Source organism: Macaca mulatta, chromosome 16, assembly GCF_049350105.2.
Source record: "Macaca mulatta isolate MMU2019108-1 chromosome 16, T2T-MMU8v2.0, whole genome shotgun sequence".
In the NCBI taxonomy this organism is placed as follows: Eukaryota; Metazoa; Chordata; class Mammalia; order Primates; family Cercopithecidae; genus Macaca; species Macaca mulatta.
The window spans coordinates 19787886-19808637 of NC_133421.1; positions in this window are offsets into that span (position 1 = coordinate 19787886).

The window sequence follows — 20752 nt, forward strand, 5'->3', positions numbered from 1 at the left end:
CTTCCTTAATCCCTTTACTTTCTTAAACTTGGAACAGGGGTTGGGGAGGCAGAGCTCATTGCCCACCAGCATCCCAGAGGAGTTGATTGGTCATGGACACTGGGCCTCCTGTGTGCCCAGCCTCGGGTTTATGGCCGAAGGTGGACTTGCCCTCTCCCCACTGTCTTTTCTTCTACTCCAAGGAGGGTGAACTTCATAAACCATGGTGTCCAGGTGCCCAGGGACCACACCTTCTGGAGTTCTGGAAGCCCCTCTTTCAGATGTGATCACTGAGAGGCTGGTGCTGGTGAAGGGGGAAATGGCAGGCACAAAAGCAAGGGAGAACCTGGCTTTTGTGGAAAATATGCGAGTGATTTTGCTTATTAAACAAATACTTGGCCAGGCACGGTGGCTCACACCTGTAATCCCAGCACTTTGGGAGGCCAAGACAGGTGAATCACCTGAGTTCAGGAGTTCAAGACCAGCACAGGCAACTTGGTGAAACCCCATCTCTACTAAAAATACAAAAATTTAGCCAGGCACATTAGCATCTGCCTGTGGTCTCAGCTACTAGTGAGACCGAGACAAGAATTGATTGAGCCTAGGAGGCAGAGGTTGCAGTGAGCTGAGATTGTGCCATTGCACTCCTGCCTGGGCAACAAAGCGAGACCTTGTCTCAAAGAAACAAAAAAAAAACTTCAGTTCCTATTGTATACCAAGCCACACTGGGACCCCAATAGTGAGCAGAACTCTGGTCCCTCCTTTCAAGATGCTTGTGATAGTGTGGAGTGCAGGTGCTGGCATGAAGCAGATGTTTTTCAGTGGGTAAGGCTGGGCCCCAGAGGGCTTTAGTCCCTCCAGACCTCAGACCTGGCTCCCTATGCCTGGTAAAGGGCTTCTATCTAGAGTCTCTTACTCTGTTCATAGTGCTCAGAACCAGTCTTCTTGGCCAAATTGTTGCTGTGGAAACTGGATAAGCTACTTACCTCCTCATTTACCAGAGAAGAGAAACTCCAGAGTGGGGCAAGTAACTGGCCTCGGCTTAGTCTGAAAACTAGTGTGAGGGTATGAAGAGAGAGGGGTCAGAGTCTCAGTGTGGTCTGTGGCTAGTTGGGCCTGGAGAGGTTAGACGCTAAGCTAGGCAGAGTGGACCTTGGATCCCCTGGAGAAGGAAACACTGGATCTGAGGGAAAGTGACTTGCAGAATGTCATCCAGAGTGTAAACGGCAGAGGTGGACATCACCTACTCCATGCCTGAGCTTCTGACTCTTGGGGCATGGGATACGGGCTCAGTGAAGGTTTGGGGGAGTGCGAGGAACGCTCTTTTTTTTGTGGCGGACCCTATTTTTCATTGCCGTTAGAAAGTCAGATTCCTGGCTGGGTGCAGTGGCTCATGCCTGTAATCCCAGCACTGGGAGGCCGAGGTGGGCGGATCACGAGGTCAGGAGTTTGAGACCAGCCTGGCCAACATAGTGGAACCCCGTTTCTACTAAAAATACAAAAAACTAGCTGGGCATAGTGGCCGGCCCCTGTAATCACAGCTACTTGGGAGGCTGAGGCAGGAGAATCGCTTGAAGCTGGGAGGCGAAGGTTGCAGTGAGCCGAGATCGCACCACTGCACTCCAGCCCAGCGGACAGTACAAGACTCCATCTCAAAAAAAAAAAAAAAAAAAAGACTCCCAGCCTGACCAACATGGTGAAACTCCATCTCTACTAAAAATATAAAAATCAGCTGGGCGTGGTGCCAGGCTCCGGTAATCCCAGCTACTTAGGAGGCTGAGGCAGGAGAATCGCTTGAGCCTGGGAGGCAGAGGTTGTAGTGAGCTGAGATCGTGCCACTGCACTCCAGCCTGGGCGACAGAGCGAGTCTCCATCTCAAAAAAAAAAAAAAAAAAAGTCAGACTCAGCCAGGAACAGTGGCTCACACCTGTAGTCCCAGCATTTTGGGAGGCCAAGATGTGGACAGATTGCTTGAGCCCAGGAGTTTGAGACCAGCCTGGGTAACATGGCAAAACCCTGTCTCTACAAAAATTAGCCAGGTGTGGTTGTATGCACCTGTAGTCTCAGCTACTTGGGAAGCTGAGATGGGAGGATCACTTGAGCCCAGGAGGTCAAGGCTGTGGTGAGCCGAGATCGCGCCACTGCACTCCAGCCTGGGGGACCCTGACTCAAAAAAAAAAAAAAAGATTCAGCCTTTTCCTAACCCCTGGGTGAAAAAAGGCCCTTCACCCTGTAGTATGGAGAGCTAGGAGGGCTAGAGGAGGGGGCTTTGGCCCTAGCAGTTCCTGTTGTCTCTGTACCTGTACAGTAGCACCCTATCTCTCTAACATAATCCTCTGAGTAGTCCATAAACTCCACATCTGTCTCTGGATCTGCCTGTTCCCAGCCATCTCCTAGGGCCTCAGGCCAGGTTCAGAGTCCCATCAACCCCTGTCCCCAGCCCCAGTCTTGTACACAGTAGATGCTCTAACAGCTTGTGCCATCCCTTGCCCCACTAGGACCCCATTCCATTCCTCCAACCCTTTTGTGTGGAAGGGGAAACTGAGGCCCAGAGAAGTTGGCCCAAGGTCATGTTCATGCATTCAAAAAATAGTGTCTGGCTAGGTGTGGTGGCTCATGCCTGTAATCCCAGCTTTTTGGGAGGCCAAGGCAGGTGGATCACTTCAGGTCAGGAGTTTGAGACCAGCCTGGCTAACATGGTGAACATCTCTACTAAAAATACAAAAATTAGCCGGGCATGACAATGTGTACCCATAGTCCCAGATAACTTGGGAGGCTGAGGTGGGAGAATCACTTCAACCTATGAGGTGGAGGTAGCAGTGAGCTGAGATTGCAAGACAGACCTAGTATATGATGTCATATACGCATAAAGTTGTAAATTTTACTGATGTGAAGTATAGCATATAAATTATTATTTTTGAGACAGAGTCTTGCATTGTCACCCAGACTGGAGTGCAGTGGAGTGATCTCCACTCACTGCAACCTCTGCCTCCCAGGTTCAAGCGATTCTCCTGTCTCAGCCTCTCGAATAGCTGGGATTACAGGCATCTGCCACCACACCCAGCTAATTTGTTGTATTTTTAGTAGAAATGGGGTTTCACTATGTTGGCCAGGCTAGTCTTGACCTCCTGATCCTCCCGCCTCGACCTCCCAAAGTGCTGGGATTACAGGCGTGAGCCACTGTGCCTGGCCAGCATATTAATTATTAAAACATACATATTCTTTTTTTTTTTTTTATTTGGAGATGAAGTTTCACTCTTGTTGCCCAGGCTGGAGTCAATGGCACAATGTCGGCTCACCGCAACCTCCCCCTCCCAGGTTCAAGCAATTCTGCCTCAGCCTCCCTAGTAGCTGGGATTATAGGCATATGCCACCACGCCCAGCTAATTTTGTATTTTTAGTAGAGATGGGGTTTCTCCATGTTGGTCAGGCTGGTCTCAAACTCCCTTATAAATTCCATATAACCAATCTTTTCTCACAGAAAGCTGTTTTAGGTTTTTTGCTGAATTACTGTATTTGTAGTCTGCCTGTGCTTATAATTCAACCATGATATGACAAAGGGACTTGCATCATACCTGCTTGTAATATTTTCCTGTGGCTGCCATAACAAGTCACCACAACCCTGGTGGCTTAAAACAACAAATTTATTATCTCAAATTCTGGGAAATTCAAAATCACGATATCACCGGGCTTGACTGTCTAGTGGAAAACCTGTTCTTTGCTTCTGACAGCTTTTGGTGGCTGTTAACATTCTTTGACTTGGGAATAGGCAGATTCCAGTCTCTGCCTCCGTGGTCACATGGCCTTCTCCTCTGTGTACCACATCTCCTTCTTTTTTTTTTTTTTTTTTTTAAGACACAGTCTCATTGTCACCCAGGCTGGAGTGCAATGGCCAGATCACAGCTCACTGCAGCCTTGACCTGCCAGGTTCAAGCAATCCTCCTGCCTTGGCCTTTCAAACTGCTGGGATTACAAGTGTGAGCCACTGTGCCTGGCTTCTGCCTCTCTCCTAATAGGACATTCACGATTGGATTTAGGGCCCCTCTGTCACCCAGGCTGGAGTGCAGTGCCATGATCTCAACTCACTGCAGCCTCAAACTCCTAGGTTCAAGTTACCCTTCCGCCTCAGCCTCCCAACCTCAGGTGTGCACGCACCACTACGCCCTGCTAATTTTTTTAAAAAAATTTTGGGCTGGGCGCAGTGGCTCACGCCTGTAATCCCAGCACTTTGGGAGGCCGAGGCGGGCGGATCACAAGGTCAGGAGATCAAGACCATCCTGGCTAACACGATGAAACACCGTCTCTACCAAAAATACAAAAAGAAGCTAGCCGAGCATGGTGGCAGGTGCCTGTAGTACCAGCTACTTGGGAGGCTGAGGCAGGAGAATGGCATGAACCCAGGAGGCGGAGCTTGCAGTGAGTAGAGATGCGCCACTGCACTCCAGCCTGGGCGACAGAGCGAGACTCCGACTCAAAAAAAAAATTTGTAGGCCAGGCATGGTGGCTCATACCTATAATCCCAGCACTTTGGAAGACTAAGGTGGACAGATCACCTGAGGTCAGGAGTTCGAGAGCAGCCTGCCCAACGTGGCAAAACCCTGTCTACTAAAAAATATAAAAAATTAGCCAGGCATGGTGGGCGCCTGTAATCCCAGCTACTCGGGAGGCTGAGGCAGGCGAATCACTTGAACCCGGGAAGTGGAGGTTGCAGTGGGCCAAGATCGTGCCACTGCACTCCAGCCTGGGCGACAAGAGCGAAACTCCATCCAAAAAAAAAATATTTTTGTAGAAGACTTCACACTGTGTTGCCCAGGCTAGTCTCAAACTCCCAGCCTCAAGTGATCTTCCTGCCTTGGCCTCCCAAAGCACTGAGCCACTGCACCCGGTCCCCTATGTAATGATGTTTAATCATATTTGAAAGACTCTTTTTCCTTATGAGGTGACATTCACAGGTCCCAGGGATAATGACCTGATATTTATGGAGGTCATGGATCAGCCCCTACATGCCCTTCTCCCAGTAAAGTTATTGCCATTAAATCTGATATATCACCTACTGCTTTCTCATCCTCAGACAAATGTTAGTTGGATTAAAATTTCTCTGCTTCAGTAGTACTTTGAATCAATATTTTTCTTCACTTTCTTTTTCTTTTTTCTTTTTGAGGTGGAGTCTCGCTCTGTTGCCCAGGCTGGAGTGCAGTGGCATGATCTTGGCTCTCTGCAAGCTCCGCCTCCCGGGTTCTCGCCATTCTCCTGCCTCAGCCTCCCAAGTAGCTGGGACTACAGGCACCTGCCACCACGCCTGGCTAATTTTTTGTATTTTTTAGTAGAGACAGGGTTTCACCATGTATTAGCCAGGATGGTCTTGATCTCCTGACCTCGTGATCTGCCCGCCTCGGCCTCCCGAAGTGCTAGGATTACAAGCATGAGCCACCACACCCAGCCCTCTTCATCACTTTCTTAAATCTAGACCTGTGCTCTTCAATACAGCAGCCACTGATACTTGGCTGTTGAGCACTTGAAATGTGGCTAGTTTGAAATGAAATGTGCTTTTAGTGTAAAATACCAGAATTTGAAGAGTTAGTATGAAAAAACAATGTAAATCATTAAGAACTTTATATTGATTACTTGTTGAAGATACTATTTTGGGCTAGGTATCTTGGCTTACACATAATGCCAGCACTTTGGGAGGCTATGGCGGATAGATTACTTGAAGTCAGGAGTCTGAGACCAGTCTGACCAAATGGCGAAACCCCGTCTCTACTAAAAATACAAAAATTAGCCAGGTGTGGTGGCGCTCGCCTGTAATCCCAGCTACTCGGGAGGCTGAGGCAGGCTTGCACCTGGGAGGCAGAGGTTGCAGTGAGCCAAGATCATGCCACTGCACTCCAGCCTGGGTGAGAGAGCGAGACTTTGTCTCAAACCACCCCCCCAACCAAGAAAAGAAAAAAAAAAACTATTCTGGACATATGTTAAAGTTGGACATACTGCATTAAATAAAATAGGCTGAGGCAGGAGAATCGCTTGAACCTAGAAGGTTGTGGTTGCAGTGAGCCAAGATTGTTCCATTGCACTCCAGCCTGGGCGACAGAGCCAGACTCTGTCTCAAAAAAAAAAAAAAAAAAAAAAAAAGCTATTTAAATTAATTTCACCTGTTTTCTGTTACTGTTATATCTGGGTACTCAAGAATGAAAATTACATATGTAGCTTGCATTATATTTCTATTGGATGTTACTGGTCTAGAAAACGATATTGCTGAGCACAGCAGCACACCCTGTATTCCCAGCTACTTGGGAGGCTAAGCGGGAGGATTGCCTAAGTCCAGGGATTATCATGGCTGATTGCAGCTGATCAAGGTAAGGTCACTGAACATGGAACTGTGAAGAAATGTGCAGTAACACCCCAATATATAGTGTTTCCACCATACAGATACAACAGATATAATCAAAGAGTACAGATAATAGGAAAATGTAGCAAAATAAGTAGGAAATGCTTAGTTTTTAATATTAACCTTAGTTTTTAGTGTAATTTTAATTTTATATAATTTTTAATTACTTTAACAACTGACTCACAAAAGTTCTTGAAAATTTGCCATTTGGCCCTTGCAAAGGGCTTCAGCACACCACTACATTCCCGTAGAGAGTTTGAGCAGAGGAGGGATGTGATCAGATGTAGGATCACTGAGGCTGTTGTGCAGACGACAGTCAAAATCAATAAGAAAACCACTGTTTTAGCCAAGCGCGGTGGCTCACGCCTGTAATTCCAGCACTTTGGGAGGCCTAGGCGGATGGATCACCTGAGGTCAGGAGTTCGAAACTAGCCTGGCCAACGTAGTGAAACCCTATGTCTACTGAAAATACAAAAATTAGCCAGGCGTGGTGGGTGGGCACTTGTAATCCCAGCTGCTCGGAAGGCTGAGACAGGGAGAATTGCTTGAACCCAGTAGGCAGAGGTTGCAGTGAGCTGAGATTGTGCCATTGCACACCAGCCTGGACAACGAATGAAACTGTCAAAAAGAAAAAAAGAGAAAGGGGAGAGAGAGAGAAAAAAAAAGAGAGAAAGAAAGAAGAAAAAAGAAAAAAAAGCCAGGCGCGTTGGCTCACATCTGTAATCCCAGCACTTTGGGAGGCCGAGGTGGGTGGATCACGAGGTCAAGTGATCGAGACCATCCTGGCCAACCTGGTGAAACCCTGTCTCTACTAAAAATACAGAAAAAAATTAGCTGGGCGTGGTGGTGGGCGCCTGTAATCCCAGCTACTTGGGAGGCTGAGGCAGGAGGATCACTTGAACCTGGGAGGTGGAGGTTGCAGTGAGCCGAGATCGTGTCATTCCATTCCACTCCAGCCTGGGCGACAGAGCGAGACTCTGTCTTAAAAAAAAAAAAAAAAAAAGGCCGGGCGCGGTGGCTCAAGCCTGTAATCCCAGCACTTTGGGAGGCCGAGACGGGCGGATCACGAGGTCAGGAGATCGAGACCATCCTGGCTAACATGGTGAAACCGTCTCTACTAAAAAATACAAAAAACTAGCCGGGTGAGGTGGTGGGTGTCTGTAGTCCCAGCTACTCGGGAGGCTGAGGCAGGAGAATGGTGTAAACCCGGGAGGCGGAGCTTGCAGTGAGCTGAGATCCGGCCACTGCACTCCAGCCTGGGTGACAGAGTGAGACTCTGTCTAAAAAAAAAAAAAACAAAACACAGGCCGGGCGCGGTGGCTCAAGCCTGTAATCCCAGCACTTTGGGAGGCCGAGACGGGCGGATCACGAGGTCAGGAGATCGAGACCATCCTGGCTAACATGGTGAAACCGTCTCTACTAAAAAATACAAAAAACTAGCCGGGTGAGGTGGTGGGTGTCTGTAGTCCCAGCTACTCGGGAGGCTGAGGCAGGAGAATGGTGTGAACCCGGGAGGCGGAGCTTGCAGTGAGCTGAGATCTGGCCACTGCACTCCAGCCTGGGTGACAGAGTGAGACTCCGTCTCAAAAAAAAAAAAAAGGAGAAAAGAAAATCCACTGTCTTTGTGAAAGGCTGAAAGCTAAGGGCTGGGGCGGTGTCAGGGCTCCAGTTAGGTGTAAGGCGCTTGCTGCTGCAGTTCCCCCTGTGTCCACAGTGTGGCAGCAGAGCCTGAGTGATGGTGCTTCAGAGTTGGGGGGGGCAAGGGCCAGCAGCTGTCCCTTGGTTTGGATGGGGAACTGAGGTCCCCAGAGGCCCCCGAACCTGCCAGAGGTTACTCAGAGCCAATAACTTAGGTTGCCCACTGCTTCTGCCCTTCTCAGCCAGGGATCTCAGGACTAGCAGGTGTGGAGGGGCACTGGGACCTGTGGGTCAAGCAGATGCCATCAGGTCCACCCCCAGGCCACACAGAATGGCAGTCCCATCCTGGGCCCCACGCTACCTCTCTTGACCCCATCTCCTCGGAGAGCTCTAGACATCTTTGCAAATGCCAGTACTCTGCCTCAGGCAGCTCTCCTCCATGCTACCTTCTCTGGCCCCCTCCCAGGCTTTTCAGGGGTGCCTTTGGGCTCCCCCACCCAGACCATGGCCTCCATTGGCACTGCCTAGAGTGTACTCTGTGGTCCCAGTGCTTCCACTCCAGGCTGGGAAACAGGGCCCTAACTCCTACCACCTCCTGCACTCTCATTGAGTGAGGCCATTAATTTAATTGTCACTGCAACCTCTGAGACCTCATGAGGGCACTAGGTTTACATCCTGATTCTGCAATGTACTAGCTGTGTGACTTTGGGCAAGTTAACCTCTCTGGCCTCAGTTTCTTCCTTTGTAAAATGGGCATACAATTAAAGGAATAACTGGTGCCTGGCACAGACTAAGTGCTCAGTGTTAATAAATGGTAGCAATTAATATTAGCCCGCATTTCGCAGATGAGAAAACAGGCCCAGAGAGGGAAAGTGAGAAGCAGGATTAGTACTTGGGGCACCAGAGGGAAATGAAACACAAAGCCCCACCTTCCAACAGGTCTGTGGTAATGTCCACATACCCAGCCCCTTGCGCCTCAATCCTGACAGTCCTTGCAGGGAGCAGGTGTGCCAAGGTCCCCATTCCTGTAGCCCAGCATGAGCCAAGAAAAGCACACTCAGGATCCAGGCTCAGCGAGTGTCAGGGCTGAGAGTCCTGCCTCCAGAGAAGAAGCACTCTCGGTTAGAGGTCCAGGGACCCATATATTATTCACCTGTCACCTTGGGCAGGTCACTTCTCTGAACCTCAGCTTCCTCCCTTGTATAAAAGCAGGACAGACTGGGTCAGCCCCAACACTCCCCCTACCTGTCTGGCCTTTCTTTCATGGAGGCACACAACACTATTCACTCTGTAGATTGAGGAGGCCCTAAATCCATTGCATCCTTCTGTCTGGGCCTAAAGGACACAAGCCCTTATCTTCAGCTTCATTGTGCATACCACATGGGATGAGGTATTCACTCCTTCTCCCTGGCTTGGGCTGGCCTGCTGACCCGTCTTGGAATCTCAGTAAACCCACCTTTTCTCCCACTCCCTCATCTCTCTCCTCCCATCCTAGGCCCTGCCTAGCTCTGTCCCAACCTAGACACCACTCCAGGAATTTTCCAGCCTGCCAGATCTGGCCCCCCAGGAGCCACCAGGAAGAAGCTAAGTGTGTGGTTTGCGCAGCTCGAGAGAGTCATGGCCTCAGCTGGGATCTAGGCCAGCTTCTGAAAGTCAGGGCCTGCTTTCTTCAGTTAGACTTGGTTTTCCTCCCACTTCCTTACTGACGCTAATCTACCTCCCTTGGAGCTTTCCCAATTGTCGCTCCCTGAGATCACCCTTTCTCTTTCCCTCTGCAGAGGAGTGACCAAGTCACTTTTCTACACTTACCTTCCATTTACTGTCTATAAAACCTCTGAGGATTCAGGGAGATATGCACAGATATAGCCTTTACCGGGGCACCTATGTCTGAAGACACCTTCAATGCATGCCATCCTGTTCACCTACCTGCCTACTTACATCCCATCAACCACCAAAATGCCACTTCTGTGGACTCAACTCCTGAACAGTATGGATTATTTGTTATTGTTTTTTTTGTTTGTTTGTTTGTTTTTTTTTTTGAGACGGAGTCTGGCTCTGTCACCCAGGCTGGAGTGCAGTGGCGCGATCTCGGCTCACTGCAAGCTCCGCCTCCCGGGTTCACGCCATTCTCCTGCCTCAGCCTCCCGAGTAGCTGGGACTATAGGCGCCCGCCACCTCGCCCAGCTAGTTTTTTGTATTTTTTAGTAGAGACGGGGTTTCACCGTGTTAGCCAGGATGGTCTCGATCTCCTGACCTCGTGATCCGCCCGTCTCGGCCTCCCAAAGTGCTGGGATTACAGGCTTGAGCCACCGCGCCCGGCCTTGTTATTGTTTTTGTTTGTTTGTTTTCTTATGCTTTTTTTTTTTTTTTTTTTTGAGACGGAGTCTCGCTCTGTCGCCCAGGCTGGAGTGCAGTGGCGCAATCTCGGCTCACTGCAAGCTCCGCCTCCCGGGTTCACGCCATTCTCCTGCCTCAGCCTCCCGAGTAGCTGGGACTACAGGCGCCCGCCCCTGCGCCCGGCTAATTTTTTTTTTCTATTTTTAGTAGAGACGGGGTTTCACCGTGGTCTCGATCTCCTGACCTTGTGATCCGCCCACCTCGGCCTCCCAAAGTGCTGGGATTACAGGCGTGAGCCACCACGCCCGGCCTTTCTTATGCTTTTTTTGAGACAGAGTCTCACTCTGTTGCCCAATCTGGAGTGCAGTGGTGCGATCTTGGCTCACTACAACCTCCGCCTCCTAGGTTCAAGCGATTCTCCTGCCTCAGCCTCTCAAGTAGCTGGGATTACATGCATGTGCCACTCCACCTGGCTAATTTTTGTATTTTTATTTGTATTTATTTTATTTTTTATTTTTTATTATCTTTTTTGAGATGGAGTTTCACTCATGTTGCCCAGGCTGGAGTGCAATATCTTGGCTCACCGCAACCTCTGCCTCCCAGGATCATGCGATTCTCCTGCCTCGGCCTCCAGAGTAGCTGGGATTACAGGCATGTGCCACTGCGCCTGGCTAATTTTTTGTATTTTTAGTAGAGACGAGGTTTCGCCGTGTTAGCCAGGATGGTCTCAGTATCCCAACCTCAGGTGGATCCACCTGCCTTGGCCTCCTGAAGTGCCGGGATTACAGGTATGAGCAACTGGGCCCTGCAATTTTTGTATTTTTAGTAGAGACAGGGTTTCACCATGTTGTCCAGGCTGGACTCAAACTCCTGGCCTCAAGTGATCTGCCCGCCTTGGCCTCCCAAAGTGCTGGGATTACAGGCATGAACCACCGTGCCCAGCCTCAGATCTTTCATCTATTTTTTAAAAATTTTTTCTTTGAGACAGAGTCTCGCTCTGTCACCCAGGCTGGAGTGCAGTGGCATGATCTCGGCTTACTGCAACCTTTGCCTCCTGGGTTCAAGTGATTCTCCTGCCTCAGCCTCCTGAGCATTACAGGCATGTGCCACCACACCTGACTAATTTTTTTTTTTTTTTTTTGTATTTTTAGTAGAGATGGGGTTTCACCATGTTGGTCAGGCTAGTCTTGAACTCCTGAACTCATATTCCACCTGCCTTACCCTCCCAAAGTGCTGGGATTACAGGCGTGAGCCACTGTGCCCAGCTTTAATCTATTTTTTTAAATGTGCTGAGCGTCGATTATGTGCCAGGCACTATTCTAGGCACTGGGGACACAGTGAATGAACAGCAGCAATGAACAGCAGCATTAAAAACCCAGCCTGGCCGGGCGCGGTGGCTCAAGCCTGTAATCCCAGCACTTTGGGAGGCCGAGACGGGCGGATCACGAGGTCAGGAGATGGAGACCATCCTGGCGAACACGGTGAAACCCCGTCTCTACTAAAAAAATACAAAAAACTAGCCGGGCGAGGTGGCGGGCGCCTGTAGTCCCAGCTACACAGGGGGCTGAGGCAGGAGAATGGCGTAAACCCGGGAGGCGGAGCTTGCAGTGAGCTGAGATCCGGCCACTGCGCTCCAGCCCCGGCGACAGAACGAGACTCCGTCTCAAAAAAATAATAATAAAATAAAAAATAAAAACCCAGCCCTTGGCCGGGCACGGTGGCTCGTGTCTATAATCCCAGCACTTTGGGAGGCCAAGGAGGGTGGATCACCTGAGGTTGGAAGTTTGAGACCACCCTGACGGGGTAGAAACCCTGTCTCTACTAAAAATACAAAATTAGCCAGGCGTGGTGGTGCATGCCTGTAATCCTAGCTACTCGGGAGGCTGAGGCAGGAGAATTGCTTAAACCGGAGAGGCAGAGGTAGCAGTGAGCTGAGATCATGCCATTGCACTCCAGCCTGGGTAACAAGAGCGAAACTCCATCACAAAAACAAAAACAAAAACAAAAAAAAACCCAGCAGCCCTCAAGGAGCTCATTCTCATGCTTGGGAGACAAGCAAGATACACATAAAGAAGCCAAATAAGGGCCAGATACAGTGGCTCACGCCTGTAATCTCAGCACTTTGGGAGGCTGAGGCAGGTGGATCACCTGAGGTCAGGAGTTCAAGACCAGCCAACTCCGTCTCAAAAAAAAAAAAAAAGGAAGCCAAATAAATGGCTAGGATTACAAGCACGCAGCACCATGCCTGGCTAATTGTGTATTTTTAGTAGAGACAGGCCCTCAGATCAGAGGTCGGGCACTTTGGTTCACGCCTGTAATCCCAGCACTTTGGGAGGCCAAGGTAGGCAGATCACTTGAGGCCAGGAGTTTTTTTTTTTAATAGAGAGTGCAACGAGGCAGGGTGAGCATTAGGAATGGGGAGAGAGCTGCAATTTTTGGGGTTTTTTTTTGAGATGGAGTTTCACTCTGTTGCCCAGGCTGGAGTGCAGTGGCACCATCTGGGTTCACTGCAACCTCCGCCTCCCGAGTTCACACCATTCTCCTGCCTCAGCCTCCCAAGTAGCTGGGACTACAGGTGCTTGCCACCACGCCTGTCTAATTTTTTGTATTTTTTTTTGTTTTTTGTTTTTTGTTTTTTTTTTGGTTTTTTTTGTTGTTTTTTTTTTTTGAGACGGAGTCTCGCTCTGCCGCCCAGGTTGGAGTGCAGTGGCCAGATCTCGGCTCACTGCAAGCTCCACATCCCGGGTTCACGCCATTCTCCTGCCTCAGCCTCCCGAGTATCTGGGACTACAGGCGCCCGCCACCTCGCCCGCCTAGTTTTTTGTATTTTTTTTTTTTTTTTTTTTTTTTTGAGACGGAGTCTCGCTCTGTCACCCAGGCTGGAGTGCAGTGGCCGGATCTCAGCTCACTGCAAGCTCTGCCTCCCGGGTTCACGCCATTCTCCTGCCTCAGCCTCCCGAGTAGCTGGGACTACAGGCACCTGCCACCTCGCCCGGCTAAGTTTTTGTATTTTTAGTAGAGACGGGGTTTCACCGTGTTACCCAGGATGGTCTCGATCTCCCGACCTCGTGATCCGCCCGTCTCGGCCTCCCAAAGTGCTGGGATTACAGGCTTGAGCCACCGCGCCCGGCCAATTTTTTTTTTTTTTTTTTTTTTTGAGACGGAGTCTCGCTCTGTGGCCCAGGCTGGAGTGCAGTGGCCGGATCTCAGCTCACTGCAAGCTCCGCCTCCTGGGTTTACGCCATTCTCCTGCCTCAGCCTCCCGAGTAGCTGGGACTACAGGTGCCTGCCACCTCACCCGGCTAGTTTTTTGTATTTTTTTAGTAGAGACGGGGTTTCACCGTGTTCGCCAGGATGGTCTCGATCTCCTGACCTCGTGATCCGCCCGTCTCGGCCTCCCAAAGTGCTGGGATTACAGGCTTGAGCCACTGCGCCCGGCCAATTTTTTGTATTTTTAGTAGAGACAGGGTTTCACCGTGTTAGCCAGTATGGTCTCGATCTCCTGACCTCGTGATCCACCACCTCAGCCTCCCAAAGTGCCGGGATTACAGGCATGAGCCACCATGCCCGGCTGAGGGCTGCAATTTTTTTTTTTGAGACGGAGTCTCGCTCTGTTGCCCAGGCTGGAGTGCAGTGGCCGGATCTCAGCTCACTGCAAGCTCTGCCTCCCGGGTTCACGCTACTCTCCTGCCTCAGCCTCCTGAGTAGCTGGGACTACAGGCGCCCACCACCTCGCCCAGCTAGTTTTTTGTATTTTTTTAGTAGAGACGGGGTTTCACCGTGTTCCCCAGGATGGTCTCGATCTCCTGACCTCGTGATCCGCTCGTCTCGGCCTCCCAAAGTGAGGGCTGCAATTTTAAACAGAACGATCAAGGAGGTTTCCTCAAGCAAGTGTCATTTAAATTAAGGGGATGAGGGGTTTGATTAGATGGAGACCTGGGAGTAGAATGTCCTAGGAAAGAAACAGCAAGTGCCAAGGCCCTGAGTAGGAACTTACCTGGTATGTTTGAGAAACAGGAGGCCAGCATGTCCTGGACTGACAGTCATAAAAACAGCTGGCTCACCAAGCACGGTGGCTCACGCCTGTAATTCCAGCACTTTGGGAGTCCAAGGTGGGCAGATCACGAGGTCAGGAGATCAAGACCATTCTAGCTAACACAGTGAAACCCCATCTCTACTAAAAATACAAAAAATTAGCCGGGCGTGGTGGCAGGCGCCTGTAGTCCCAGCTACTCGGGAGGCTGAGGCAGGAGAACGGTGTGAACCCAGGAGGCAGAGCTTGCAGTGAACCGAGATTGTGCCACTGCACTCCAGCCTGGGCGACAAAGCGAGACTCCGTGTCAAAAAAAACACAAAAAAACAGCTGGCTCACTAGGAATACCCTGCTGGGCCCTGTGCTCAACTCTTTTTTTGAGACAGAGTTTTACTCTGTCGCCCAGGCTGGAGTGCAGTGGTGCTGATCTCAGTTCACTGCAACCTCTGCCTCCTGGGTTCAAGTGATTCTCCTGCCTCAGCCTCTCGAGTAGTTGGGACTACAGGCGTGTGCCATCACGCCCGGCTAATTTTTTGTATTTTTAATAGAGACATGTTTTCACCATGTTAGCCAGGATGGTCTTGATCTCCTGACCTCGTGATCTGCCCATCTCCGCCTCCCAAAGTGCTGGGATTACAGGCCTGAGCCACCACGCCCGGCCTCAACTCTTGTTTTGAGTCATCTCATTTAGTCCTTACTACATTTTACAGATGAGGAAACTGAGGCCCAGGGTGGACTCATGGCTTAGCTGAGGTCCCAATGAGCCAGGGGATGTCTTGGGATTTGAAGGCAGACTCCAGAGCTGGATGAGAGCCCTATGGGAGCCTAGGAGGAGGTTAGAGGAGGGGGACACCCTGCCCAGGAAATGCTGAGAAGGCGGCAGCCCCTCCCTGGCCTGTGATTGACCTGAGATTGAGGCTGGGAGGCTGAAGGAAGGACCAGCTTCCCCTGCCAGTGCTGTTGACTCAGAAACCCTCCTGCATCCCCCAGCTCCAAGGACGGGTAGGCACCTGAGATGACCAGGACCCTGTGTTCAGTTGTTTTTCTGGGCTCCCCTGACCCTCAGTTTCTTCTTCTAGCAATGAGCTGACTTGGCATGGCCGCCTGTGCCAGTCTCTGCCCCCAGGGCTGCTGTGGTAATCACAGGCCTCGGCTGCCCTGACTTGCGGGGGAAGGGACAGACAAACAGTCATTAGTGTCCCAGACCCTCCCCGCCTGGGAGATGGTGCCCTCTCCAGTGCCATTTCTGAACCCTGCCTGACAGTGTGGGTCAGCTGGGCCTACATGCCCAGGCCTCAGTTTACCCATTTGTAGCTGTATACCATTTGACCCCTCTTAACCTGATCAGATGGGGCCAAGCTAGGCCTCAGGGTCATTTGGGAAAGGGGCTGGTTTAAAATCCAGATTCTGGGGCCCCACTCCCCTGTCATTCACATTTGGAGGACCTAGGATCTGAATTAACAAGTGTGTGTGTGTTGTGGGGTGGGGGTACTGACACTTTGCGAATCCCTGTTTGCCGTGAGACTTTTCCCTGCCTATCCCCTGGCTCCTTCCACTAGGTACACTTCTTACACATTACAGCCCATGTGCACTGTCCTCTCCCAGCAGGACATTGACCCTGGTCCAGATGCCTCTTCTGGGCTCCCACAGCCCCAGTGCATCCCCCATCATAGGACGGTGAGCTATGGGTAGCTGTGGTCTCGACTCAGTTCTGTTGCCCTGCTCCCCAAAAAACTGTGAGATAGGGGTTGGGAAAGGCATGGCTGCTTACTGCCTAATAACCAAGTCCCGTTGAAAAATGGAGACTGCTGGCCGGGTGCAGTGGCTCACACCTGTAATCCCAGCACTTTGGGAGGCCAAGGCGGGCAGATCACAAGGTCAGGAGATCGAGACCATCCTGGTTAACACAGTGAAAACCCCTCTCGACTGAAAATACAAAAAATTAGCTAGGCATGGTGGCACGTACCTATAGTCCCAGCTATTTGGGAGGCTGAGGCAGGAGAATCGCTTGAACCTGGGAGGCAAAGGTTGCAGTGAGCCAAGATCGTGCCACTGCTCTCCAGCCTGGGCGACTGAGTGAGACTCCGTCTCTCCATCTCAAAAAAATTAAAAAAAGAAAAAGAAAAAGAAAAATGGAGACTGGGGATCGGGCGCAATGGCTTATGCCTATATTCCCAGCATTTTGGGAGACCAAGGCAGGCAGATCATCTGAGGTCAGGAGTTCAAGACCAGCCTGGTCAACAGAGTGAAACCTGGTCTCTACTAAAAATACAGGCCGGGCGCGGTGGCTCAAGCCTGTAATCCCAGCACTTTGGGAGGCCGAGGCGGGTGGATCACGAGGTCAGGAGATCGAGACCATCCTGGCTAACATGGTGAAACCCCGTCTCTACTAAAAATACAAAAAAAAACTAGCCGGGCGTGGTGGCGGGCGCCTGTAGTCCCAGCTACTCGGAGGCTGAGGCAGGAGAATGGCGTGAACCTGGGAGGCGGAGCTTGCAGTGAGCCGAGATCGCGCCACTGCACTCCAGCCTGGGTGACACAGCGCGAGACTCCGTCTCAAAAAAAAAAATAAAAAATAAAAATAAAAAATAAAAATACAAAAATTGGCCGGGCGCGGTGGCTCAAGCCTGTAATCCCAGCACTTTGGGAGGCCGAGACGGGTGGATCACTAGGTCATCCTGGCTAACACGGTGAAACCCCGTCTCTACTAAAAAATACAAAAAACTAGCCGGGCGAGGTGGCGGGCGCCTGTAGTCCCAGCTACTCAGGAGGCTGAGACAGGAGAATGGCCCGAACCCGGGAGGCGGAGCTTGCAGTGAGCTGAGATCCAGCCACTACACTCCAGCCTGGGCGACAGAGCGAGACTCCGTCTCAAAAAAAAAAACAAACAAACAAACAAAAAAAATTATCTGAGTGTGGTGACGCACACCTGTAGTCCCAGTTACTTGGGAGGCTGAGGCAGGAGAATCGCTTGAACCTGGGAGGCAGAGGTTGCAGTGAGCCAAGATCGTGCTACTGTACTCCAGTCTGGGTAACACGGCAAGACTCCATTTCAAAAAAAAAAAAAAGCTACTCCATAGGCAGAGTTGTCCTTTTTCTTTTCTTTTCTTTTTTCTTTTCTTTTCTTTTCTTTTCTTTTGAGATGGAGTTTCACTCTTGTTGCCTAGGCTGGAGTGCAATGGTGCAATCTCAGCTCACTGAAACCTCTGCCTGCCAGGTTCAAGCAATTTTCCTGCCTCAGCCTCCCGAGTAGCTGGGATTACAGGCATGTGCCACCATGCCCAGCTAATTTTGTATTTTTAGTAGAGACGGGTTCCTCCATGTTGGTCAGGCTGGTCTCAAACTCCTGACCTCAGGTTCCTCGGCTTCCCAAAGTACTGGGATTACAGGCGTGAGCCACCGTGCCCTGCCAAGTTGCCTATTTTTTTTTTTTTGAGACAGAGTCTCGCTCTGTCGCCCAGCCCAGGCTGGAGTGCAGTGGCGCGATCTCGGCTCACTGCAAGCTCCGCCTCCCGGGTTCACGCCATTCTCCTGCCTCAGCCTCCCGAGTAGCTGGGACTACAGGCGCCCACAACCGCGCCCGGCTAATTTTTTGTATTTTTAGTAGAGACGGGGTTTCATCGTGGTCTCGATCTCCTGACCTTGTGATCCGCCCGCCTCGGCCTCCCAAAGTGCTGGGATTACAGGCGTGAGCCACCGCGCCCAGCCTAAGTTGCCTATTTTTATGGTCATTTCCTGATGATATGCTAAACATGGATTATTCATACCTCCCCTTTTTAGACCATATAGAGTAACTTCCTGACATTGTCATGGCATTTGTAAACTGTCATGGTGCTAATGGGAGTGTAGCAGTGAGGATGACCAGAAGTCATTCTCATGGCCATTTTGGTTTTGGTGGGTTTTGGCCGGCTTCTTTACACTGCAATCTGTTTTATCAGCAATGTCTTTGTGAACTGTATTTTGTGCCGACCTCCTCCTAGCTCATCCTGTGACTCAGAATGCCTTAACCATCTGGGAACGCAGCCCAGTAGGTCTCAGCCCCATTTTACCCACCTCCTATTCAAGATGGAGTTGCTCTGGTTCACGTGACCCTGACACATTTAATTTCCACAACAACCCTTTGAGGTAAATACTAATATTATCACTATTTTTACTGATGAGGAAACTGAGGCACAGAGAATTTGAGGTAACTTGTTCCAGGTCACATAGCTTCCAAATGGTAAAGTGGGAACATGAATCAACTCTTTTGTTGTTGTTGTTGTTTGTTTGTTTTTGCTTTTTTTCCAGACAGAGTTTCTCATGATTGTTGCCCAGGCTGGAGTGCAAATGATCTCGGCTCACTGCAAGCTCCACATCCCGGGTTCAAGTCATTCTCCTGCCTCAGCCTCCTAAGTAGCTGGGACTACAGGCACCTGCCACCATGCCCGGCTATTTTTTGTATTTTTAGTAGAGACCGGGTTTTTCCTGAACTCCTGACCTCAAGTGATCTGCCCACCTCAGCCTCCCAAAGCGCTGGGATTACAGGTGTGAGCCACTGCTCCCGGCCTTTTTTTCTTTTTTTTTGGGATGGTCTTGCTTTATTGCCCAGGCTGGAGTGCAGTGGCACGATCACAGCTCACAGCAGCCTCAACCTCCTGGGCTCAAGCCATCCTCCTGCCTCAGCCTCCTGAGTAGCTGGAATTACAGCTGGGCCACCATGCCCAGCTAATTAAAAAAATATTTATTCATTTATTTTTTTCGTAGAGATGAGATCTCACTCTACTGCCCAGTCAGGTCTCAAACTCCTGGGGTCAAGTGATCCTCCCTCCAAGGCCTCCCAAAGTGCTAGGACTACAGACGTGAGCCACGGCACCCAGCCAGCAACTTCTTAACACTTCCTTTGTGAGGCAGGGCAGGGACCAGAACCCAGACCTCTGAGCTGTCCCTGCTGTTTGTGCTGGGTGTGGCGTGGCCAGTGGCCACTCATCCTCCTCAGTCTAGCAGCTCTGCCAACAACTAACAGTCTTTGGCTGATGGTCTCAGCTTCCTCATTTGGGATGGGTAATATTGTTGGCTCCCTTGTAGAGCTACTGACAGCCCTAAGTCAGCTGAAACCAGGAAAGGGCTTTGAACAGCGCCTGCCCCGCTGTAGGCACTTAGGGGCTTTACTGTCGTCATCCTCCCTCCTCCCACCTCCCCACTCACTCCTGGCCCCTCTTCTGGATCCAGCCCCAAATCCGGGGAAGGGCTGAACACGGCCGGCCTGGCGTGGGTGGAGGGGGACAGCCAGGCCCCAAGGCTTGGCAGCTGCCTCGGGGTCACAGGTCAGCTCCTCCTCCCTTGACACAGCTGGTGGGGTTGGGGCCTGTCCTACCTGCCCCACCTAAGCTTCTAGGACCTCCCGCAACCCCAGTGCCGAGCCAGGCGACCTATCCTCAGCCTGGAAGGAAAGGTTCAGCCTCGAGGCCATTGTCCAGATGAGAAAAGGCCTGGGAGGTGGGTGGGGACAGGCAGACGGCCCCTCAGACAGTAGGGGCAGGGCTAAGCTTTGTTCATACACTGTTCTCTGTGGGGGCAGGCCCTTCCCCCATCTCAGTAAAGCCCCAATCCAACCCCAGAACAGTCCCAAATGCCACCTCCTGGGTATCCCGTCTCTTTCTTTGGCTAAGAAAGAATCCCCTGTACTGTGACAGAGCCTTTTGCGTTGGGTCCTGAAAGATGTGTAGGAGTTCCCCAGGGGCTGGGGGTGAGGAAAGAATTCCTGACTATAAAGCCAAGGCAAAAGCACGGCGGTGGGAGGTGCTCTGACACAGCGAGGAACAGACAAAATGGAGTTCTGTGAGAATGGTAAACTATAAACTTGGCAATCACTTGACCAATGGTGTAGATGGGGAAACTGAGGCGCAGAGGGGCCAGGGAGTTGTTCCAGTCAGAGATCTCTTGGCTTTCGGAATAGGGCTGCCCCATTACTTGAGTGGGCACGTCGCTCGCTCTCTGGGAGGAAAAAATCTTCTCCAAGCCCAGGAACATGCGCCAGTCCCCCTCCAAAGCGCTTCCCCAGCCGCCCGCGTTGGAGCCCCGGCTCATGGACTACACGTCCCGGCAGGCCCCGCGCCGCGGCGCAGGCTAGGCGGGCGTCCCTTCGCGAGCCCGGCCGAGCCCGGGGGCCCAGTTCACCATTGTCTGGCCAACAGGGGCGGGGCGGGCGGTACGGCGGGCATGCTCATTGGTCGGACGGTGCGTCCGTCGCGCCCCGCGCCCACCCCCGTGCAGGCCCGGCCCCGCGCGCCCGCGCCCGGGCCGCCTGGCGCCCCGCCCGCGCCTCAGGACCGGCGGGGCCGCGCGGCGCATCCTGCGGGCGGCGGCGGCGGCGGCGGCGGGCGCGGCGCCGGCAGCCGGGC